Below are 25,758 nucleotides of genomic sequence, written 5' to 3'. Positions count from 1 at the left end.
TGGGTACCTATTGAGGTCCTTTAATGGACTGGAACCTGGTAGTCTGGAGTTGAAGATAAGAAAGTAAAAGAGAGAGAGAAAGAGGCCGATATTCCTTGGTTTATGCAGAAAACCAATAAAGCCTTTGACATGGGGCTTGCGCTGCTTCATGTAGGCACAGGGCACCCTCTTGCGAGGGTCTTGCAAGCCCAGGCAAGAAAGTGAGCTCAGTGGGCTTCTGCGCTCCAAAGAATTAGCCTGAGAGAGAGAGAAAGAGAGAAAGACACGGGGACCCAAGCTCTGATGGAACAAGGGTGTTTTATTCAACATAGTATGGGTATATACTGTCTTACAAGGTAGCTTTGTTCAGCAAAGATAAAGATCAAAAGTCTAGACTTATAAATTATCAAGGCAATCCACATCAAAGAGAGAGAGTTGTAAATAATCACTTTAACCATATGGTTCATAAAAAGGAAGAGGGTCATAAATAGTTACTTATCACCGTATGAAAAAACTAACGAAGGAAATGCATGCATTCCTCAGCCCCAGGAGCGGTTTGCCACTCCTCTTAATTCCTGAATATTCAGGAATTGATAAGGAACAGAGGATTCATGACAGATCCAAAACAGCACACAGGAAGCCTCCTGTTAAATGCTTCCTGACAATTCCCCCTATTTTATTATATTTGTAAAAAAGGTCCTGACCAATTGAGTTTGTTTAGTAGTAACCAACCTTCTAGAAAGGCAATGATAAACAACAAATATAATTACCAAGACAATCACCAAAGTTACAGTTCCAGACCTGATGCTGTGGGTAATATTTTGAAACCATCCTCGTGGGTCTAGCCCAGATAATTGATCAGCTAGTTGTTCAGCTAAAGTTTCCAAATTAGTGGAAGAGGGCAGACATTTAGAAAAGTTTTCAAAGATTTCCTTTTAAAGTATTAAATAGGGTATTCAGTTGATAATTAGCAATGCCTGCTGCTAAGTCGCTTCAGTCATGTCTGACTCTGTGCGACCCCATAGACGGCAGCTCCACCAGGCTCCGCCATCCCTGGGATTCTCCGGGCAAGAACACTGGAGTGGGTTGCCATTTCCTTCTCCACTAGCAATGCCTAAAGAAGGTCTAATCCAATTTATATCACCTAAGAGCTTTTGGAAATCAGTTAAAGAAGGTCTAATCCAGTTTATATCACCTAAGAGCTTTTGGAAATCATTTAAGGTTGATAATTTTTCAGTACGGATCTGAGTTAGTTGGGGAGTAATATGTTGTCTATCAACAACAAACCCCAAGTAATGGTAAGGTGTAGAGGTTTGAATTTTTTCAGGGGCAATGATTAATCCAGAGTTTTTAAGCATAGTTGAGCTATGGTGGGAGAATTCATCATCCCTTGTGGCAGTACAGTCCATTGGTACCATTTATGAGGTCCGATATGACTAGGATAAGGGAGAGAGAAAGCGAATCTCTCTCAGTCTAAAGGGTATAAAGGTATATTAAAAAAGCAATCTTGTAAATCAATGATGATAATGTCCCAATTTTGAGGAATAATGTTAGGTGATGGGATTCCTGGTTGTAATGCACCCATAGGTTTCATAGATGCATTAACTTTTCTAAGGTCTGTTAAGAGACGTCATTTGTTAGATTTCTTTTTTATAACAAAAATAGGAGTTCCAAGGAGAACAAGATTCTTCAATATGCTTTAATTCTAGTTGTGTATCTATAAGTTCCTTAGCCACCTGTAATTTCTCTTTCATAAGGGGCCACTGCTCTGTCTAAATAGGCTCATCATTCTTTCAAGTTATTTTAATAATTGTATCGTTTGTTAAATGAGCAGTGGCCCCTAGGAAAAATGTGGAATGTATATCTGAGTTTGCCATTGCATAAGTAAGTCCCTTCCTATTAGATTAAGGGGTGCATCTATCACATAAGGTCTTAATGTTGCAGGTTGGCCTTCTGGTCCCTCACATGGATAAATTTGAGTACTCTGATAAACCTCTTGTACTTTGGTTTGAGAAATCCCTGCAATTTGGCAAGAAATTTTTTGTACAGGCCAGGATTTGGGCCATAAATGTTTGGAAATAATAGTAATATCAGAGCCAGTGTCAAGGAGACCAGAAAATCTTTTACCATTAATTTTGATATTTATAGTCAGTCGGGCAAATTCAGATACTAATGATGTCCAGAAGGACTGTTTTTGATCTGTACTGCTGAATCCACCTGTCCGTACATCATTAGAGGAGTTAATAGAAATGTAAGGTAAAAGAAGTAATTGAGCAATTTTATTTCCTTTTTTGAATTGCAATAAAATCTGAGATGGCATCATAATTTGAATTTCTCCTTTATAATCTGAATCAATTACTCCAGAGTGGACAATAATTCCTTTAGAAGTCAAACTAGATCGGCCAAGTAAAAGACCAAAGGTTTGTGGGGGCTGGGGTCCAAAAAGTCCGGTAGGTATTCTAGAGGGGACTGCTTGAGGGTAAAGGAGAAAGTCATTTAGGGCTGGTATATTGACGGCAGCACTGCCGGATGTTGAGAGTTTGAGGGAGAAGATGGAATTTGCCCCTGGTTTTTGTTGAAGGGGACCTGGGGGTTCCCCTGCTTGGAGTTTCCCAGAATAGGTTTCCCTTCAATGTCAAATTTAGATTTACATCTAAATCTAATGCATTGGCCCAATGCATTCCTCTACAGCAGCAAGGGCAGATTTTTGGAGGTTTTTTATTAGCTTTCTTAGAAAGGGCAGTCCCTTTTTAAATGGTTCTTATCTCCACATGTAAAGTTCCTTCATTTCCCTTCCTTAAGGCAGCAACCATTGTTTCAGCTAGCATTTGCATCTTTTGAGTTTCTGATCCTAGACTTCGACAAGCCTTCAAATAATCAATAATAATCCCTGTCTCACGAATTGGAGCTATTAGCCTTTTGACATTCCTGATTTGCATTTTCATAAGCAAGCAATTTCTCTAGTTGCCTTTTGGCTTTTTCTCCAATTACAGTATGAGAAATAACAGTTTCTAATCTAGCTAAAAAATTAGCATACGTTTCATTAGGTCCTTGCAATATTTTAGTGTAGCTACCTGTAGGCTCCCCTTGAGGAGTAATTCAATCCCAAGCTTCAAGGGTCACTGTTTTTAATTGTCCATGTAACAAAGGAGGGCACTGTATTTGAGCTTCTACAGAGTCAAATTGTCCTGTACCAGTTAGCATCTCAAAAGTAATTTGATTTTGGGGCGCACCAGCTCGAGTATTTGTTAGCATGATCTCTGGCTATATCATGAAACCACATTATCCATTGAAGATATTCTCCTGGTTTAATGAGACCTTTTATTAAAGTTCGCCAATGATGGGGAATAAAATTTCCAATAGAGGATGTTATAGAATTTAGAAGTACTTTAGTAAAAGGTGAATGTGGGCCATACAGTTATAGATTTTTTAATTTGTTGCATGTGATAAAAGTTAATACCCTCATATTGAGGTATTATGTGCCCTTGAGCATCAGGATTTCTAAAAACTGGAAAGGCGGAGAAACTATCAGCTTCAGAGACTTGTGATTGCAAAGCCAGCAATTCAGAGAGCCTCTGTCTTGAAGGAGAGTGAGTAGGTAGCAAATTCTTACAATTAAGGGAATGTGGTAAAAACTTATTATTGTTATTCAGAAAGGTGTTGTCAGTTTTAATGTCAAAAGGTGTCTTAGGGGAGTCGTTGCCAGAATCATTAGGTTCTAGCAAGGGAGAGACTTTGGGATTTGTGCCCGCTGGTAGGGGAGGAGTGCTTGGAGCAACTGGGGCAGGGCTTGTAGGAAAATTCTAAAATATTTTATGTTGTTCTAATTGGGCCTTTTGTAAGGTTTCATCATCTAATTCATATTTATGTAATAAGTGTTCTGCCTGATGTCGAATATCAGGAGGGCTAGAATTACCTTGAAATGGCAGAATCACAGCTTTAACAAGAGCCTATAGGGGCCAGAAATCTATCAGAATATTTTTTCCCTGTCTGGCAGCTCGTTCAACATTCTCTTTGACCCGGTGCCAAATTTCTAAATCAAAACTACCTTCATTAGGGAACCAAGGGTTACATTCAACCACTGTCTGAAGGCAAGCCTCTATTTGCTGGTGTGAAACCGAAAGTCCTTGAACTTTAAGTGATGAAGTAAAATAGAAAAGTGATGGGGCTTTCCAGCCATTTGACCCATGTCTTAGTACTTACTGACCTCAATAGGTCCTTGAGTCACTCTGTCTGAATATGCCATGTATACCAGGCCCCTGTTCTGGGTGCCACTTGTTGAGGTCCTTTAATGGACCGGAACCTGGTGGTCCAGAGTCGATGATAAGAAATAAAAGAGAGAAAGAGGCCGATATTCCTTGGTTTATGCAGAAAACCAATAAAGCCCTTGACACGGGGCTTGCACTGCTTCACGTAGGCACAGGGCACCCTCTCGCAAGCGTCTTGCAAGCCCAGGCAAGAAAGTGAGCTCAGTGGGCTTCTGCACTCCAAAGAATTAGCCTGAGAGAGAGAAAAAGAAAGACACAGGGACCCAAGCTCTGATGGAACAAGAGTGTTTTATTCAACATGCTACTGCTAAGTCACTTCAGTCATGTCCGACTCTGTGCAACCCCATAGACGGCAGCCCACCAGACTCCCCTGTCCCTGGGATTCTCCAGGCAAGAACACTGGAGTGGGTTGCCATTTCCTTCTCCAGTGCATGAAAGTGAAAAGGGAAAGTGAAGTTGCTCAGTGGTATCCGACTCTTAGCGACCCCATGGACTGCAGCCTACCAGGCTCCTCTGTCCATGGGATTTTCCAGGCAAGAGTACTGGAGTGAGGTGCCATTGCCTTCTCTGTTTATTCAACATAGTGTGGGTATATATACTGTCTTACAAGGTAGCTTTGTTCAGCAAAGATAAAGATCAAAAGTCCAGACTTACAAATTATCAAGGAAACATAAGGCAATCCATATCAAAGAGAGAGGGTTGTAAATAATCACTTTTACCCTATGGTTCATAAAAAGGAAGAGGGTCGTAAATAGTTACTTATCACCTTATGGAAAAACTAACGAAGGAAATGCATGCATTCCTCAACCCTGGGAGTGGTTTGCCACTCCTCTTAATTCCTGAATATTCAGGAATTGATAAGGAACAGAGGATTCATGACAGATCCAAAACAGCACACAGGAAGCCTCCTGTTAAATGCTTCCTGACAGGTACCCATTAAATGCTGAAAATTTGGCACCAAACAATAAGACATCACAAAATATACAGCTTACTAGGGGGAGACAGACAATTACAATTCATTGCTATGATTGGGTAATTAAAAGCACTGGATCTGGAGTCAGATGCCTAGGTTGGAACTACAGTTCCACCATTTCCATGTGACCTTGGCCAGAGAGATAAGAATGGTACCCACAGTCTGTGCTGTAAAAGATTAAGTGAGTGACTCCATATAAAGAATTTAGAACACTGATTGGTATCCTTTACTATTGAAAGAAACCCAGGCTATGTCATCTCAAAATATGACTCCTTGACATAAACATTACTTGGAGCTAAAGGCAGTCAACATGCAGTTTTGACTTCCCCTTTTCTGCCTAAAGGCAGAATATAAATTCTCATTTACTGGAAATGATTCTGGTTTCTTATCAGCCCAGAAATGGCACCTAAGGAACCTGCAAACAAACTTTATTCCATTAGTTTCCTCCCATTATTTATCTTCCTACTGTTTGCCACTCTTGGAAGCCTAAAACAATTTTCCTTTGTCCTGTCATTTATCTACAAATGTTGTTATTCAGTCCCTAAGTTATGTCTAACTCTTTGCAACCTCATGAACTATAGCATGCCAGTCTCTGCTGTCCTTCACTGTCTCCCAGAGCTTGCTTAAATTCATGTCCACTGAGTCGAAGATGCTACCTAACCATCTCATCCTCTGCCGCTTCCTTCTCCTTTTGTCTTCAATCTTTCCCAGCATCAAGGTCTTTTGCAAAGAGTCAGCTTTTTGCATCAGATGGCCAAAATATTGGAACTTCAGGTTCAGCAACAGTCCTTCCAGTGAATATTCAGCATTGATTTCCTTTAGGATTTACTGGTTTGATCTCCTTGCTGTCCAAGGGACTCTTAACAGTCTTCTCCAGCACCACAATTTGAAAGCATCAATTCTTTTGGCACTTTCTTTATGATCCGACTCTCACATCTGTACTGGAATAACCATAGGTTTGACTATATGGACCTTTGTTGGCAAAGTGATGTCTCTGCTTTTAACACGCTGGCTAGATTTGTCAGCTTTCCTTCCAAGGAACAAGTATCTTTTGATTTCATGGCTGCAGTCCCCGGCCACAGTGATTTTGGAGCCCAAGAAAATAAAACCTGTCACTGCTTCCACTTTTTCCCCTTCTATTCGTCATGAAGAGATGAGACCAGATGCCATGATCTTAGTTTTTTGAATGTTGAGTTCTAAGCTGGCTTTTTTACTTTCCTCTTTCACCCTCATCAAAAGGATCTTTAGTTTCTCTTCACATTGGAGTGGTAGCATCTCATATCTGAGGTTGCTGATATTTTCCCAGAAATCTTGATTACAGTTTGTGAGTCATCCAGCCTGGCATTCCACATGATATACTCTGCATATAAGTTAAATAAGCAGGGTAACAATATACAGCCTTTACATACTCCTTTCCCAATTTGGAACCAGTCAGTTGTTCCATTTCCAGTTCTAACTGTTGCTTCTTGACCCATATGCAGGTTTCTCAGGAGACAGGTAAGGTGGTCTGGAACTCCCATCTCTAAGAATTTTCCTTGGTTTGTTGTGATCCACACAGTCAAAGGCTTTAGTGTAGTCATTGAGGCAGAAGTTTTTTGAAACTCCCTTGCTTTCTTCATGAACCAACGAATGTTGGCAATTTGAACTCTGGTTCCTCTACCTTTTCTAAACCCAACTTGTACATCTGGAAGTTCTTGGTTCATGTACTGCTGAAGCCAATCTTGAAGGATTTTGAGCATTACCTTGTTAGCATCTGAAATAAGTGCTATTGTACAGTAGTTGGAATATTCTTTGGTATTGCCCTTCTTTGGGATTGGAATGAAAACTGACCTTTTCCAGTCCTAGCTTGGAAACACTATGTCCAAGACTGGGTATTCTAAATTTGCTGACCTACTGAGTGCAGCACTTTAACAGCATCATAGTTTAGGACAGCTGGAATTCCATCACCTCCACTAGCTTTGTTCATAGTAGTGCTTCCTAAGGCACACTTGACCTCACTCACACTCCAGTCTGGCTCTAGGTGAGTGATCACACCATTGTGGTTATCTGGCTCATTAAAATTTTTTGGTATAGTTCTTCTGTGTATTCTTGCTACCTTTTCTTAATCTCCTCTGCTTGTTAGGTCCTTACCATTTCTGTCCTTTATCATCCCCATCCTTGCATGAAATATTTCCTTGATAGCTCTGATTTTCTTAAAGAAATCTCTAGTCTTACCTATTCTTTTGTTTCCCTTTATTTCTTTGGATTGCTCATTTTAAGAAGGCCTTCTTATCTCTCCTTGCTATTCTCTGGAACTCTGCATAAAGTTGGGTGTATCTTTCACAAATGTATTGCTTTCTGTTAAATATGCAAGATAAGGCAGATTTCTAAGCCACCTCTTTGAGTTACACATTTCTTAGTACTCCCATGTGTGTGCACAATACACTTGTTAATAAACATTTGTTTATTTTTCTCTGGTTAATCTCTCCTTTGTTGTATAGGCCCCAACTGAAAACTTAGAAGGGTAGAGGGAAGATTTTTTTCCTCCCCTACACTAGTATGGTAATGATGATGATGCAGTATAGTGTGAATGGAAACAAAGAGAAAGTGCATTTATGTCTACTTTGGAGGAAGAAAACAGGGTGGTAAGGTTTCCTGGAAATGGTCTGCACTGACATGAATACTCAAAGTTACCTTACCTACTGAGATCAATATTCACGTATGTAAAATAATCATCTCTATTTATTGTGAGAACAGAGATTGCATGTAAAAATGGACAGTGTCAGACCAAATATTAAAATAGAACTATCACCCAAAACCTTAGCAAGCTAGCCAGGAAACCAACCCATTATTTAGAATAACCAGTCCAGGAAGCCAACATGCTGTGAATCAGACTTATAAGAAATCAGACAGCTATCTCTAGTGATATCCAGGTAGTCAAACAGTAAGCTATATAACAGTTGGCCCACAACTGCCAAGGCTTGATTAACAACTGATATTTTCCCTAAATTTTACCCCTGCTTCCAACTTAGGCCCAATTAGAGAAAGCCAAATATGCCTTCTGAATCATTCACATACTATGCCTGCCTTTAGTTTCCCACCTCCAGCCTCCCCATGCCAACAGCCTCAATCAGGGCAAACCTGATGCCTTCCTTCCCTTTTTCCCATTATAAAGCTTTCCCACTCCTCTGCCTTTGAGTCTCAGCTAAAACACAAGTGACATGACTGACTCACTTGCTATATCAAGCTCTGAATAACTAGCTCTTTTTTTTAATTAACTTTTTAAGATAATTGACATATAGGTATTTACAATGTTATATTAGTTTCAGTGTACAGCAAAGTGATTCTTTTCTAGATTCTTTTCCATTATAGATCACTAGTAGACATTGAATATAGTTCCCCATGCTATACCGCAGGTCCTTCTTGTTTATCTGTTATATATATAGTAGTGTGTATATGTTAATCCCAAATTCCTAATTTATCCTTCCCTCTGCCTCCCACTTGGCAACCACAAGTCTGTTCTCCACATCTGAGTCTGTTTCTGTTTCATTGATAGGTTAACTTGTGTCATAGTTTAGATTCACATTTAAATGATATCACATGATATTTGTCTTTCTCTGACTTACTTCACTTAATATGATAATCTCTATGTCTATCCATATTGCTGCAAAAGGCATTATTTTATTCTTTATTATGGCTGAGCAATATTCCTCTGTGTTTGTGTGTGTGTATGTAATCTTATTTTTTCATTCATCTGTCAATGGACATTTAGATTGCTTCCATGTCTTGCTGCTGCTAAGTCGCTTCAGTTGTGTCTGACTCTGTGCGACCCCAGAGACAGCAGGCCACCAGGCTCCCGCGTCCCTGGGATTCTCCAGGCAAGAACACTGGAGTGGGTTGCCATTTCCTTCTCCAATGCATGAAAGTGAAAAGTGAAGTCGCTCAGTCGTGCCCGACTCTTAGTGACCCCGTGGACTGCAGCCTACCAGGCTCCTCTGTCCATGGGATTTTCCAGGCAAGAGTACTGGAGTGGGGTGCCATTGCTATTGTAAATAGTGCTGCAGTGAACACTGGGGTACATGTTGAATAACTCCTTTTTCTTGTTCTCATTTGGTTGGTCTTCCTTACTTTCACACAATCTAATTTATTAATATACATAAAATGTTTAGTACAGCATATAATTATTAGGCCCAGGATCTTCTGAATCATCAAAGGAAACAAAGCCCTGAGGCTCCCAAGGTCTGAGCTGTTTCCTTTCTTTTTAAAAATTATTTATTTATTTGGTTGTGCCAGGTTGCGGCATGTAGGATCTTTAGTTTGTGGCATGCAACCTCTTAGTTACAGCATGCGTTTCCCTGACCAGGAATCAAACCCTGGCCCCCTGCATTGGTAGCTCTAAGTCTTAGCTACTGGACCACCAGGGAAGTCCCAAGGACTGAGCCTTTTTCAACCAAAATTTACATTGTATCAAAAAGCCTGCCTGATAATCTGATTTCTAAAGATTCAGTCAACTGTTTCCAAAGTGGCATGTCAGACCTGAAACCAGTCTCCAACCCCAACCTTTGTGGGCTTCATTGTATTAGTAGAAACAGTAAAAGTGGTTTCTTACTTACTGTTTTTTGTTCTAAATGTTGACTAAATTGAGCATTCAAAGAGGCTGCAAGAAGAAAACAGACATTTAAAAGGATATGATTAAGGTCAATTCTTCTTCATAAGGGGTTTTTTAAATCCAGCTTCTAATTTATACAAGCTGCACCTTCTCCCTTTCTCTCCCATGTCCAGCTTTTGAAGAACTTCTAGAAAGTATATTCAGTTGTATGCTGGCACCTCTCTTAGCAGGCACACAGAAAACGTTTGGTACCAGTTCTATAATTGACCACTCTAATAGGTCTGCTTGAGAGAGGACTTTGGAGCTACATAACAAAAGTCAGAGAAGAGGCTCTCATGCCTTCCTCAGATACATACATGCATAAGGTTGGTGATCCTCTCCCCTCACCCCAGCAGCTGCTTCCTGAGGAGCCAGTGGAAGTTTAGAGATCAGAGGGAACCTCCCCTGAGCCTCAGTGGGAGAATGCTTACCCAACCCTTGGAACAACAGCAGAAGAGGCCATGTCCCATGGTCCACCTACTGTTCCTTGAGGGGGGCTTCCAAGAGGAACAGGATGGAGCTTCAGCTGCGACAGAACTTAGTGCAGCTTTAGTCCCCACAGAATGGGTCCCTGTATCCAGCAGGACATTCAGAGCCAGCGGAAGATGAACCCACAGCCCGTACTGACTGACACCTACCTCAGAGGTATGCCAGCCAAGAGATGTGAGCACCAGCTAATTCACAAAAGTGACTGCAGGAAGACCCTGACTACTGCCCCCAGGGCTTCCCTAATGCCTCAGGATCCCTAGCTCTTTGCTCCACAGCCCTCCATCATCTGGGGACCATTTCCCCTCTCTTCCTTCACAGTATTTAAGAAATAAAAAAATCAATTTTCCTGGCTAAAAGAACCCAAAAGTCAGAGAAATAACTCAAAAATTCACGATATTCTTTTCCTTTGTTGCTCAGGATAATAAATACAAAGCTTACCACTAGATGTTACCATTTTAACTTCATTTGAAAGTGGGTGTCAAGTCTGGCTGGCCTGAGGCCCTTTTCTCATGAGCCCCAGAGTGCCTGGCACACTTGGCATTCACAACTCCTGATTCCTGTACATCTTCTGCCAAGGTTCGGTAGGGCCTCGGGTACATAAAAACCCGATTCCTGATCCTGGACTCCAGAAAATCTGCTTTAAGGGAGAGAGCGCAGGCAGCAGGGTCACTAGAAAAGCCCAAGCAACAACACTGTGGCTCCAAAATGTGACTCGCGCACACCCCCAAGTTCGTGTCCTTAGACAACCGCGGGGCGGGCCTGGAACCGCCAGTAACGGGTGCGTGGAGGGGCAGTCGTTAGCGAGACCCCCTCTACACTTGATCTCAGTCAAAAGGCCGAGAAGCGATGATACTCCCCCTCCCCCAGGTAACTTTTCCGCTTTCCTTGGCTGCCAAGCCCACTGGTGACCATTACCTGCCGAGTCCCCAACCAAGAATAACAGCACCAAGCGCAGCCCCACGAGCGCCATCCTCCCGCCTGGCCGGCGGTCGGGTCCCTGTGCGCTCCAGCGCCTGCGCGCGCGACACTGACTGCGCCCTCGGGTTGGACACGTGACAGAGGGATGTGAAGGAAAGGCAAGCAGGAGGAGGGAGGGCGGGCAGGGGGAAGAGGAGGAACAGAGCAGGTTGGAGGCGGGAGGAGGGCCAGGCAAGGATGGACGCGAGGAGAGGATATGGAGGAAGTGGGGAAAGTAAGGTAGAGGAGGGTGGTTACTAGCTTCCCACTTCCCTACCCGCCCCCGCCCCCAACCCTTCTGTAGGGAGAAAGCGACTAAGGCGACCCCGTCCCTGCAGCAAACAAGAACGTTGTAAGAGCCCTGGATAACCTTGTGAGTGTCAGTCAACCCCAGGTTCTTCAGCATCTTCTATGTCCCAGAAACTGTTTGGGGGCTGAACTTAACGAAGGAGGTCAGGGCTCTCTAGAAGCTTTTCTAGTGTAGGTGTTGGCAATGGGGTTACACAGGGAACTCCACAACAAGTGAATACGGTAATTTCTAAAATTAAGCTGGAGACTGGAACCAGCTGCCACTGCCAGTGAAGGGCCAAAGCTGGGGCACCACTAAAAGAAACAGTGAGTCCCTCCTCTGTCACCCTGACTTGCAGTGTCCCCCTGACTTGCAGTGTCCCCCAAACACATCCTATTGGCACAAAAAGCCAGCTAGCAAAGCAGATGGGAGGTCTGCAGAATTCTGCCATCACAGAGTCTAAAAGGCTGGGTGTAGAGCTTGTGGTGGTTGTTCACTCACTCAGTCATGTCTAACTCTTTGTGACCCCATGGACCCCAGCATGCCAGGGTTTTCTGTCCTTCACCATCTCCTGGAGCTTGCTCAAACTCATGTCCATTGAGTCAGTGATGCCATCCTCTGTCGTCCCATTCTCCTCCTTCAATCTTTCCCAGCATCAGGGTCTTTCTAATGAGTCAGTTCTTCAAATCAGGTGGCCAGAGTACTGGAGCTTCAGCTTCAGCGTCAGTCCTTCTAGAGATGACATACCACAACCTAATGATTGGTGCCATCACATGCCCACCCCTTGATGTCAGCAACCTCAGGTACAGGGACAATAAGACAGTGTGCACCCTGTCTAAAGTTCTGGCTAGTTGAGGCCAGAGTGTAAATTTGAAACATGTTTATACTTTTCTGAGATATATAATGTAAATTCTTTGGACAATAGTCTTAAAATGACTTATTTTGGTCATTGTTTTTTTGCTTTCATACCAAAATATTTTCTCAACTCTGTGGGATTTCTGTTACCAGATGTTAATAACATAGACACTTCATCTTTGACATTCAGGAACACAAACTGATACCTGAGCACAGACTCAGGAACAATGCTTAGAGTTGTGTTAGGAGGAATTTCAACTTCAAAAAGAAAACCATTTACCCCTCAAGGTAGATTTCTTATAAATTGATACTGCTGCCTTTTTGTTATTTTGTTCCAAACAGTTGATATCACACCTTAGAAACATTTCATACCAGGGTGCTTTTCACATAACTGTATCAGCATTTGTCAGCCAAGAATAAGAATAACAAAAATTTTTCTGTAAAGGGCCTGAGAATAAGTACTTCAGACTTTGTGGGTCATGCAGTCTGTCACAACTGATCACCTCTACCATTGTAGTGCAAAAGCAGGCAGATTATGAGTGAGTCAGCAAATGGACGTGGCTGTGTTCCAGCAAAACTTTATAAAAACAGGCAGCAAGCCATGCTTAGACTGTGTGCTGTAATTTACTGACCCCTGGACAAACATGCCAAATAAAAATGGTCAATGCAGCCATTGGCGTGTTAGTAACACCAAGAGCAAGCTAGGAGATGTGTTCTGAAGTTAATCCTTGTGGCTTTGTTTTTAGTCCTCCTTTAGTTACTCACTACTACTTAGATCTCTACAGCTCCAAATGAATGAACATTTGATGAAGTGTCTAGGAAATTTTGGCAAAATAAAATTTTTTTCTAGTCCTATTATATGGTCACTTCATTTAAATACATTTTTATTTTATCCCGAATCACCTGGTTAATTATGCCTCTAGGAAGTCTGACTTTTAACTTTAGTGTCTGTTACTTACTGCTAGTCTGCCTTGATTACAGGTACTGGTGAATCTTCTGAAATTATGCAATACGAAGGTACTTTTACTGTTTCTCATGCTACAACCAAACAAGAGATCTTATATACAAACTCTATCATAGGAAATTATCCAGTCCATATTTAATTATTGATATGAGGCTTTTAAAAGGCATCTATAAGCTTAGAAAAAGAAAGTCTTGTTACACTAAAATTAACTCAAAATGGAATGTGAATTTAAATGTAAAAGTGAAACTTTAAAATTTTAGAGATACGTAGAAAATCTTCAGAACCTAAGCAAGGAGTTCATAGACTTGACACAAAGGTATAGTTCATGAAAAGACAAACATAAATTGGACTTCATCAAAGGTAAAGAATTTTGCTCTGCACAAAACCTTGTAAAGAGAATGAAAAGACAAACTATAGATTGGCCAAAAATATTTGCAAACCACGTACCCAACAAAGGACTTGTATCTAGAATATGTAAAGAGACCTCAAAAATCACAGATGCTTCTAGTTAGCTGGAAAACAGAGAGATATAGGGGTCAAAACTGAGAATTTGTTGAAAACATTTTTGCTAGCTTATTACATGCTTGGTTCTCAGAATTTTTAAAAACTATCAGTAAATGTAAATTGTACATCTTTGAAAAGAATTCTCAAGCACTTTTGACTCTTACCACAAAGGTGTTTTTAGAGTCCCTCCGCCCACCTTTTTAAAAGTAGATACTCTGCATAATCACATTTGGAAATTACAAAAAAGAAAAATTTAAGATAAATAATTACTTTTGAATGAAACCATCCCTACTATCCAGAAGGAAGTACAGTCCTAGAAATATCACATTAATTTCGTTCATTCATTCATTCCACAAATATTTACAAAATATTTACATGTGTACTGTCCTAGGAACCAGATTTAGCAGTGAATAAAACATACATCAGAATCAAAACCCCTACCCTCGAGGAGCTTACATTATAATGATTTTACTGTGATAAAAAGCCCAGTTAAAACAGCAACAAACTGTTCAAATAATGTTCACAATCAATGTATACCTACTCTTAATTGATTACACAAGACCTATGGATCAGAGAACTCTTTTTTTCTTTTAACTTTTTGGACATTTCCTGTAGCATGTGGGATCCTAGTTCCCTGACCAGGGATTGAACCTGCAACCCTCTGAATTGGAAGGTGGAGCCTTAATCACGGGACTACAGGGGAAGTCCCCTAGAGAATTAAAAAAATTTTTTTTTAATTTAACGAGGGACTTCTCTGGTAATCTAGTGTCTAAGATTCTGCACTACCAATTCAGGGGGCCCAGGTTAAAGCCCTTGTCAGGTAACTAGATCCCACTTGCTGCAACTGGAAATCATGTAGGCTACCGATAAGAGCCAGCACAGCCAAATAAATACACAAATATTTTTTTTTAATAAAGTAAAAATAAAAATTTAATCAGTGTAGTAAATCAGGCTATATAAATACCAAAATGTATATGATCACTCCTAGGCCCATCTTAGACCACCATGTTATCAAATCTCATCTAAACAGAAGTTGCAGAAGCACCAGAAGCACTGTGGAAAACTTTAACTGGCTCCCCCTGAATCAAATCCAAACCTTTGTGGGGTTTTGGAATATGTAGTTCCTTTTCACAAAAATTTTGTTGTTTATATTAAGTAATGAATATTATTATTTTAAATGAGTTAATAAATATTTTCTAAATTGCTTTGTTTAATTCTAATAACATTAAATATTGATAGCCATAACGGGAAACACTCTTTAGGATAGTCAATAATTTTTTAAAATGTTAAAAATCTATTTGGACTCTAAGACCAAATTTTGAAGATCAATTGCCAAATGAAATAAATGCTATTCCCAATTTATATTTAATGTAAGTAGGGCCAAAATGGTCAGGAAGATGTAAAGGACAAGGCTAATTTGATCTTGTTTTCCTTTCTATTCAGCTCTAGAATGTAATAGATATTCATTTCATACTCTGAAACTAACATAAGTAGAATTCTACTGTATTAAGTGAACTTTGGCAACCTAGCGTGTGTATTCTTATTGCCTCTGTTGTTGTTCAGTCACTAAGTCATGTCTGACTCTCTGGGACCCCGTGGACTGCAGCACGCCAGGCTTCCCTGTCCTCCACTATCTCCTAGAGTTTGCTCAAACTCATGTCCATTGAGTTGGTGATGCCATCCAACCATTTCATCTTCGGTCACCCCCTTCTTCTGCCCTCAATCTTTCCCAGCATCAGGCTCTTGTTTAATAAGTCAGCTCTTTGCGTCAAGTGGCCAAAGTACTGGAGCTTCAGCTTCGGCATCAGTCCTTCCAATGAATATTCACTGTTGATTTCCTTTAGGATTGACAAGTTTGATCTCCTTGCATCCAAGGAACTTAAGAGTTTTCTCCAGCACCATCAAATTTAAACTTTTAAGAAAAATTATCCCAAATTTGGAAATAAAGCAAAATATTACTATCTGCTTTTGTAAAGTCATACTAGAGCATTCTCTAAGAAACCTGAAGGGGATCATCAAATTCTAGGGGCTGTCATCTTATATGGCTTATTATTTACCTAGTAGAGCCTAGAGTCTGTAAAATTAGATCTTGTAGAAGATCAGCTATAAATGACTTTGTCAGGTAGAAAAGATTATGCTAAATGTTACTGTTTTATGCTAATGTGTCAACAGTTAGTAGTAATAGTAGTGTCAATAGGACTTCCCTGGTAGCTCAGCTGGTAAAGAATCTGCCTGCAATGCAGGAGACCCTTGTTCAACTCCTGAGTCAGGAAGATCACCTGGAGAAGGGATAGGCTATCCACTCCAGTATTCTTGGGCTTCCTTGGTGACTCAGATGGTAAAGAATCTGTCTGCAATGCAGAAGACCTGTGTTTGATCCCTGGATTGGGAAAATCCCCTGGAGGAGGGCATGACAACTCATTCCAGTATTCTTGTCTGGAGAATCCCCATTACCAGAGGAGCCTGGTGGGCTACAGTCCATGGGGTCACAAAGAGCTGGACATGACTGAGTGACTAAGCACAATGTGTCAATAAAAAGCAGTGTTGTATTTAATTTTCAATCTTATTCCAGCAATCTTTTTTCCATAGACTATGTGTTTACCAGTCTCCTGTATCCTTCTTGAACTCGACTTACCATCTTGCTGGTTCCCTCACTAACTAATTAAATAAGAAGACTAAATAAGAAGCCAATTTTCCTAGCATATGGGGAAGAGGGTCTTTCCCATTTGGGAAGACCAGCATGTACAAAGGCTTCATGACTCCTTTAGAGAATTTTAAGAAGTTCAGTGTGGCTAGAACTCTGCTTCTCAGACTTTGATATGCATGCAAATCACTTAGATACAATAAGTCAAGCTAAGGCCTAAGAGTCTGCATTTCTACAGGCTTCCAGTTGAAGCCCTTGCTGCTGATGCACTAACCACACTTTTAATAACAAGGGACTAGGCCAGAGCATAGGAGTATGTGAGAATCTCCAGAGCTGAAGATGGAAACTGAAGATGAATGTGGATCTAGAATAGGTGCTCTAATAAAAAATAATCTTTTTTTTTTTTTTTTTTTACAATCTACATCAAACAAAAGATTCCTAAGGCCAAGTAGGAAGTTCACTCATTTGAAATAATATATGTGCTCCAGCCCCATTTCAGTATAATTACAGAAGTGGGACTAGGCCTAGTGAGTAACTGCATGAAAACTGTCCTGTTTTTTTGTGTTTTGCTTTTTGTTTTGGCCACTCAACTTGTGGGCTCTTATCCTACTCCTGATCAAGAGTTGAGCCCAGCCTGTGGCAGTGAAGTGAAGTGAAAATCATTCAGTTGTTCAGTCGTGTCCAACTCTTTGCGACCCCATGGTCTAGGATCAAACCCTGGTCTCCTTCATTGCAGGTGGATCCTTTACTAGCTGAGCCACAAGGGAAGCCCAACTATTGGATCACAAGGAATTCACAACTCCCTGAGCTCGTTGTTTAGTTGAGCTCAGCTGTATTTGATGATGTCTACTACCATTTAGGGATTCCCTGGTAGCTCAGCTGGTAAAGAATCCACCTGCAATGCAGGAAACCCTGGTTTGATTCCTGGGTTGGGAAGATCCCCTCTGGAAGGGAAGGGCTACCCACTCCATTATTCTGGCCTCCGGGTTGTAAAGAGTCAGACACGACTGAGTGACTTTCAATAAGCAACTGCCATCTAGTGGAAATGAATTGACATTTTAACTATGCTGTGCTGTACTCAGTCATGTCCCACTCTTTGACACCCCATGGACTGTAGCCCAGCAGGCTCCTCAGTCCATAGGGATTTTCCAGGCAAGAATACTGGAGTGGATAGCTGTTCCCTTCTCTAGGGGATCTTCCCAACCCAGGGATTGAACCCAGGTCTCCCACATTGCAGGTGGATTCTTTACTGACTGAGCCACCAGGGAAGCCAGACATTTTTTTTTGCTGTGTATATAAGGTGCTTTATTCTCCTCAGAGTGATACATGCTAAGGTGGGTTGGGTTTGGGCTGATGTTCCCATATGTACAGAATTGAATAAAGTGAGTCTCTGAGAAGTCTGATTTGCCTTGATGTGGAGGGGAGCCAGGGAGGGTGAAGATGGATGTGACCACCAGAATGTATTCAGTCCTGTGCTGTTCAGTCCCTGCCTGGAATGCAGGGAGGTAAGGCAGCTCTCAGGGTAGTCACTTCTAGGCAGGGGCAGCCTGCTGGGTTTGGAGGGCCTTCTGTACCACATCTTCCCGCTGGGCATCTGATATCTCGCGAGCTGAGGCCTGAACCCCCTGGTGCAGGCAGGCGTAAGCCAGCCATCGTCCTTTTCACCAGCTCTACATGTTCTGGGTCCGCGGGAATACAGCTGTGGTTGTTCAGTGCTGTAGCTCCCTCCTCATCTTCATCCTCACTTTCTAATGGTGGGTCTGGCAAATGAAGCCCCAGGGCCTGGGTTTGATCCCAGGTGAGGAAACTAGATCCCACGTGCCACAGCTAAAGACCCAGCACAGCCAAATGAATAAATATTTTTTAAAAAAGAGAAGAATTCAAACCCAGGAGAGGCAGTCATCATTGACACAATATTTCTCCTCTTTCGTCTCACCCTCCCCTTCCTCCTCCCTCACCATCATCCTTATTATCACAAACCATTATGATTATGTGCCAGGCATTTTCCTAAACCCTTTACAGGTATTATATAATTTAATTCTCACAACTGCTGTGAGTTAAGTATAATTATTATTCCTGTTTCATAGATGAAGAAATAAAGGCCGAGAGCAGTTAAGCAAGTTATCCAAGGTCATTAACTAGGGAAAGCATAGTCAGGATTGGGACTTGGAGAATTTGGGGTTTTGTTTTAATATTTTTAAAAATTTAAATAAAATTTGTGTCTTTGAAGTCCATGAAGTGAATTTTTTTTCTCATTTCTTATTTTGTTCTCCAGATTTATTGAGATATTGCTGACATACAACATTGTTAAAGTATACTATATGATGATTTAATACATAAAATGTATGTAAAATGATTACCACAATAAGGTTAGTGAAACTCCAGTACTTTGGCCACCTCATGCGAAGAGTTGACTCATTGGAAAAGACTCTGATGCTGGGAGAGATTAGGGGCAGGAGGAGAAGGGGACGACAGAGGATGAGATGGCTGGATGGCATCACTGACTCAATGGACATGAGTCTGAGTGAACTCTGGGAGTTGGTGATGGACAGGGAGGCCTGGCGTGCTGCGATTCATGGGGTTGCAAAGAGTCGGACACAACTGAGCAACTGAACTGAACTGAACTGAACTGAACATATTCATCACCTCACGTAATCATAAATTGTGTATGTGTATGATGAAAACATTTAAAATCTACTCTCTCAGCAATTTAAAAACATATAATACAGCATTATAATCACCATGCTGTTCTCCAGAACTTGCTGGTGCAGCAAGAAAAAAAAGGTTTGTATATAATGGACTACTACTCAGCCCTAAAAAGAATGAAATAATGCCATTTGCAGCAACATGGATAGATTTAGAGATTATCAATACTAAGTGAAGTAGGTCAGAAAGAAAGATACAAGTACCATATGATATCACTTATGTGTGAAATCTAAAATAAGACACAAATGAACTTATTTATGAAACAGAAACAGACTCAGAGATGAAGAAAACAAACTTTGGTTACCAAAAGGGAAAGGGGATGGGGGAAGGATAAATTAGAATTTGGGATTAGCAGATGCAAACTGCTATATATAAAATAGATAAGCAACAGGGTCCTACTGTATAGCACAGGGAACTATATTCGATGTCCTGTAAAAATCAGTGATGGAAAAATATGAAAAAGAATATATACACATATATATATATACCACTGAATCACTTTGCTGTACACCAGAAACTACACAACATTGTAAATCAACTATAACTTTAATGTTTTTAAAGGTGTACAATTCTTTTCATGTATTGTTGAATTTGGTTAGCTAATATTTTGTTGAGGATTTTTGCACTTATATTCATCAGTGATATTAGCTTGTTATTTTCTTTTTTTGAGTTGCCTTTGTCTGGTTTTGGTATCAGGGTCATGCTGGCCTTGTAGGATGATTTCAAGAGGTTTTTTGGGTCTCTTTTTCCGCCTTCATTTTTTGGAATAGTTTGAGAAGGATAGATGTTAACTGTTCTCTAGATGTTTGGTAGAATACACCTATGAAGCTGTCTGGCACTGGACTTTTGCTTGTTGGGAGTTTTTAAAATTACTGATTCAGTTTCATTACAGGTAATGAGTCTGTTCACATTTTGAATTTCTGACTCAATCTTAGACAATTGTACTTTTCTAGGAATTTATTCATTTCTTCTAGGTTATCCATTTGATTGATTCTAATTGTTCATAGTAACCATTTATGTATCTGTAATGTTGATTATAACTTCTTTCATTTGGGATTTTATTTATTTGGGCCCACTCTTTTTTGCTTAATGAACATTGCTAAAAGCTTTATCAATTTTGTCTAGTTTTCAAAGAACCCACATCTCCTGCATTGGCAGGCAGATTCTTTACCACTGAGCTGCCAGGGAAGCCCTATAATAAGGTATAGGGATCTCAGTTTTAGGCATATGTAGCAGTACTACCAAAAAAAGAAAGTTGAAAAGTATATACAAGAAAATATAAGCATATAAAATACTAAAAAAAATTGGGATCTATTCCCCAATATTAAGATAAGGAAAATAAGGGGAACTGAATTTTCTGGGGGTCTTCAAAACATTAGCTCTATCAGATTTTATAGCCACCTGGAGAAGAAGTTTTCCTGGTGGCCTGGAGCCATTATTGGCAAAAATAATTGACAGGGTGATAATTTGTGTAAGATCTCTGGTTTGAATTAATGTGCCCATCTGCCCACCTCTATGGTCAAATTGTCATTGACCTGAAGCAATGCCTTGCACGTAGTAGGTACTGCATAACTATTTGCTGCAAGCAAGAGAGGAGTATAAGAACTTACTGTGGGATGGAAAACAGATATCACTACCTTGGAAATCTAATCAAACAGCTTTTGAGGTATAGGGAGGCATGCCTTTGCAAATCAGGAACTATTCAACCCCAGGAAGCAGATGTGGTCAAAACTCCAGGGTCATATTTTTACTCTAGTGACTATCAAAACATTTAATCTGCCCAGGGAATTTATTTCCAAATGACATTCTGAGTGACTGCTTCCATTCAGTACAAGCTGGGTTTTGCGATAATTGCCTTTGATGTCTGTGTTGCAGTCTTCCTTCCTCTCCTAACCCCTGCCACTGTCAATTACTCTGGGAGGCTGCCCACAACAATGGAGACTATTGCTTCAGTAAAGGTAGTGTCCATAGTGCCAGAGGTTACAGGCTCTGCTGAAAGCTATTCTGAGAGCAAAGGGAACTTCTAAGGGTTTGTTTTTACTGATATATATTATTTTCCTTTCTAAAATATATGCCCATCATCACATGGGCAAAACACGCCATTTGTGGCAGCAGTTTCATCTCAGATCTTCATTGGATTTACTGCCTCTGCTGTGGGCAAAGTGATTCTTAACATTGCAAGACTGTAGCTAGGGAATTCCAAGGACAGGTAGAGAAAAGAAGAGATGCTTTCTAGGCAAATAACAGTACCTTAGTGCCCTAAGGACTTCCATAAACTATTTCTACCTTCTATACCCAGCATTCTTGAAGGATTAAGACATTTTAGGCAGTGCCAGAGAAAGGAACTAACATTTATTGGTTCATGATTATAGGTGAAAAGTTGTACAGATCCGTCTTAGTTCTAGAATATTATCAGACCCAATTTACAGATGAGGACAAATGAAGCTACCTTGGGATCTAAACTCAGATGCCTAGACTCTAAAATCATGTTCTTTCTCATACAGGAAAAGAGGGGAATGGGAGTGGGAGTCAAGATTACTGGCTTTTTTTGGGCAATATCTCAGTAAATACACCAGGACAGTGGCATTGACAGGAATGGGCATAAAATAGTCTCATCCAATATATTACTTTAGTTATATTGGAACAAAATGCTCACCTTTAATTCATCCTGATTTGGGGGAAATAACTGAAAATTTAAGACTATTTTAAGTACCTGATTATAAATTTTTCTAAGTTTAATAGGTCCTGATCCCCAGCCCCATCATACCGCAACAACTAATCAAGGACCAGAGGCTCCTTTTTCAGATCCTAACTCTCCAGGTTTCCGCTGTTGGCCATTTCTCAGTAAGATAAACACTAGATGCCTGTCATACTGGATAAAGTTGTACTTTGGGTTCCCACTGCCTTCCACAATTCATTACATTTCAAATATGCCCAAAATATAATATAAGCTATACTCATCATAAAATTCTTAATGTCTTTTTGAGCTCACTCCTAACATTATTTAAAATTGGCAATCTATACTTGCAAACATGGTGACTAGAGTTGCAAGTAGATGTGTTTACAGAAAGTCTTTGAAACTAAGAAGTTCACAGAAAGGACATTTTATAATTGTCAAATTCTTATGTGAAATAATACAAGAAACAAATTGTCATAGAGAACGCTGGGTTGTCTACAAGCAGTAAAAGTTGAGTCCTTTAGGAATAGAAAAAGAAGATTTTTTAAAGTGGCTACCATTGACTCTGGAAGGGGAAAATAAAAAAGAAGCTATGGCAAAGAAAGCCATTTGACCTCTTCTATTTGACTTATGTTCTTAGAGATGACTTTGTCCCAGGGCCAAGTCTAAAATAATGTGTCCTTTCTGTTGTCATTATTTAAGTCCTACTTATCAAGAAGAAAGGCCAACTCTCAAAAAAAGTTGAAAACTTAAAAAGGAGCTTAAACATTCAGCTGTGGCAAGTCACTGGAATGAGTAGACAAAATTTCACAAGTTTTATTCTGAACTTGTACACCTGATTTTGGAAAACATTTACATGGTAGGTTTAGTTTTAATTTGTCCTACTTCAGTGCAAAATTTCTTGGATCCTGGAAGTCTTCCTAAGTTCCTTTTACCTCCTTTGTAACAGTGCCTCTTAAACTTTAATGTGCACAGACAGCTTGTCAAAATGCAATTCTGATTCACTAGATCTGGGTTGGGCTTCAGATTCTGCATTTTTACTAAACTCTCAGGTGATGACAGTGTTTCTGACTGATGGGCTACACTCTGTGAACCAAGACTTTAGATCAGAGAATTCTTAAAACTCAGTGGAATGATATCTCAAAAGCAGGAACTAAATGGATTAATTGTTGTTGTTTAGTCACCAAGTCATGTCTGACTCTTTTGTGACGGTGTGGACCATAGCCCACCAGGCTTCTCTGTCCATGGGATTTCACAGGTAAGAATACTGGAGTGGGTTGCTGCTTTGGATCTTCTGGACCCAGGGATCAAACCCAAGTCTCCTGCATTGGCCAGTGGGTTCTTTACCACAGAGCCACCAGGGAAGCCCAAATGGATTAATAGAGGAAGACTTTTTCTAAGGGGACATTTAAGAGTGAAAAGAATATGAATAGGACTTCCCTGGGGGCCCAGTGGTTAAGAATCCACCTGCCAGTGTGGACACGGGTTCAATCCCTGGTCCAGGAAGATTGCACATGCCACAGGGCAACTAAACCCATGTGCCACAACTGCTAAGCCTGCATGCCTAGAGCCTGCACTCCGCAAAAAGAGAAGACGTCACAATGAGAGTAGCCCCAAGTTCACTGCCGCTGGAGAAAGCCCACAAGCAGCAATGAAGACCCATAGGCAAAAATAAAATAAAATTAAATTTGAAAAAAGAATATGAATAGAAACTATCTTAAACCAGACATGCTTTACTATGGAGAGATACTGGTAGATTTAAAACAAGAAGGAACTGGATCAGATTGACTTATTAAATATCACTCCTTTCTTCCTACGTAGGGATCTATTAGCAAGAGATAGACAACACACAAGCCACTACTGAGGAAAATAGCTAGATAATTCCAACAAAGCCCTAGCCAAGTCTTTATCTTATCTCGACCTCCCTCTGACCCTCATGGCAGTTATATGCAAGTTGAGAGATTTCAAGCATAGGATGACAGACATGGCCTTTATTCAAGATATTATCTCTACAACAGAGTCATGAACCAGAGTCTACTAACTACGTTTTTACAGATGAGGAAACCAAGACTCAGAGTTGTGGTAATTGCGGAACGTCATTGAGCTAGTTAGTGAAATAGCTGGAATTGAAGCCCAGGTGGTCAGGGTCTAGAATCCACATTCGAAACTTCCTCAAGTATTGCTCTCAGTATTTGAATATCATAGCGCGGTAGGGTGTGTACTAGGCATCCAAACTTGTAAGTGAAATCATCAGGATTCCTCTAGGAATGTAATTAATGTTTGTAGAATCTAAATCTCTTCCAGAAGTCTCAGGTACATCTGCATTATAAGTTTTCTACTTTTACTATCTCCACATCTTTAACTTTCATTTACCCTTCAACCCATTCAGATTCAACCAGGCATCTGACTTCATCACTCACATGAAGTGACTTTTTTTTTTTGGCTGCAACATGCGGCATGAAGAATTTTACTTGCTGGGCCAGGGATCCAACCCATGTTCCCTGCAGTGGAAGCACTGATTCCTAACCATTGGATCACCAAGTAAGTCCCCTAAGTGACCTTTTTAAAGCCCTTGCTGTCTCCTATGTTGCCAAATCTAATATATGCCTTCTACTCCTAATCTGACACTGCCTCTCAATAGCATTTGGCCCAGCCCTCTGGTTTCTCTGACACTGTACCATTTTGTTCTCTGATAACTCTGTTCCCTCTCCAGTCTCCTTTTGCTACCTCTTCATTCTCCATTCCAGCTTGTTATTGTATCACAACAAACTGTGGAAAATTCTTAAAGAGCTAGTAATACCAGACTACCTTACCTGTCTCCAAAGAAACCTGTATGCAGGTCAAGAAGCCACAGAATCAGACATGAAACAATGAACTGGTTCAAAATTGGGAAAGGAGTACATCAAGGCTGTATATTGTCACCCTGCTTATTTAACTTCTGTGCAGAGTACATCATGTGAAATGCCAGGCTGAATGAATCACAAGCTGGAATCAAAATTGCTGGGAGAAATATCAATAACCTCAGATATGCAAATGATACCACTCTAATAGCAGAAAGTGAAGAGGAACCAAAGAGCCTCTTGATGAGGATCAAAGAGGAGAGTGAAAAAGCTGGCTTAAAACTCAACATTCAAGAAACTAAGATCAGGGCACCCAGTCCCATCATTTCATGGCAAATAGATGGGGAAAAAGCTGAAACAGTGACAGACTTTATTTTCCTGGGCTCCAAAATCACTGTGGACAGGGACTGCAGCCATGAAATTAAAAGATGCTTGCTCCTTGAAAGAAAAGCTATGACAAACCCAGACAGTAATAAAAAAGCAGAGACATTGCTTTGTGGACAAAGGTCCATATGTCAAAGTAATGGTTTTGCCTGTAGTCATGTCCGGATGTGGAGAAGGCAATGGCAACCCACTCCAGTACTCTTGCCTGGAAAATCCCATGGTCGGAGGAGCCTAGTAGGTTGCAGTCCACGGGGTCACGAAGAGTCGGACACAACTGAGTGACTTCACTTTCACTTTTCACTTTCATGCATTGGAGAAGGAAATGGCGACCCACTCTAGTCCCAGGGACGGAGGAGCCTGGTAGGCTGCCATCTATGGGATTGCACAGAGTTAGACGGAACTGAAGGGACTTAGCAGCAGCGGCGGCAGCAGCATGTCTGGATGTGAGAGTTGGACCATAAAGAAGGCTGAGAGCTGAAGAATTGATATTTTCGAACTGAGGTACTAGAGAAGACTCTTTAGAGTCCCTTGGACTGCAAGGATATCAAACCAGTCAATCCTAAAGGAAATCAACCCTAAATATTCATTGGAAGGACTGATGC

General features: G+C 40.7%; 1 long non-coding RNA gene across 1 annotated transcript in view; it reads left to right on the top strand.

The window, feature by feature from the left end:
• Positions 1–24,467, top strand: part of LOC105002819 — a 74,591-nt gene extending 50,124 nt beyond the window's left edge. Inside the window, exon 4 of the long non-coding RNA XR_827031.1 lies at positions 24,322–24,467. This is a non-coding gene — a long non-coding RNA (uncharacterized LOC105002819). The remainder of the gene's footprint in view (positions 1–24,321) is intronic.
• The last annotated feature ends 1,291 nt before the right edge of the window (positions 24,468–25,758 follow it).

This window comes from Bison bison, unplaced genomic scaffold, assembly GCF_000754665.1.
Source record: "Bison bison bison isolate TAMUID 2011002044 unplaced genomic scaffold, Bison_UMD1.0 scf7180017864458, whole genome shotgun sequence".
Taxonomy (NCBI): Eukaryota; Metazoa; Chordata; class Mammalia; order Artiodactyla; family Bovidae; genus Bison; species Bison bison.
Note: the sequence above shows the minus strand (reverse complement) of the source record. Positions and strands in the feature narration are given on the sequence as shown.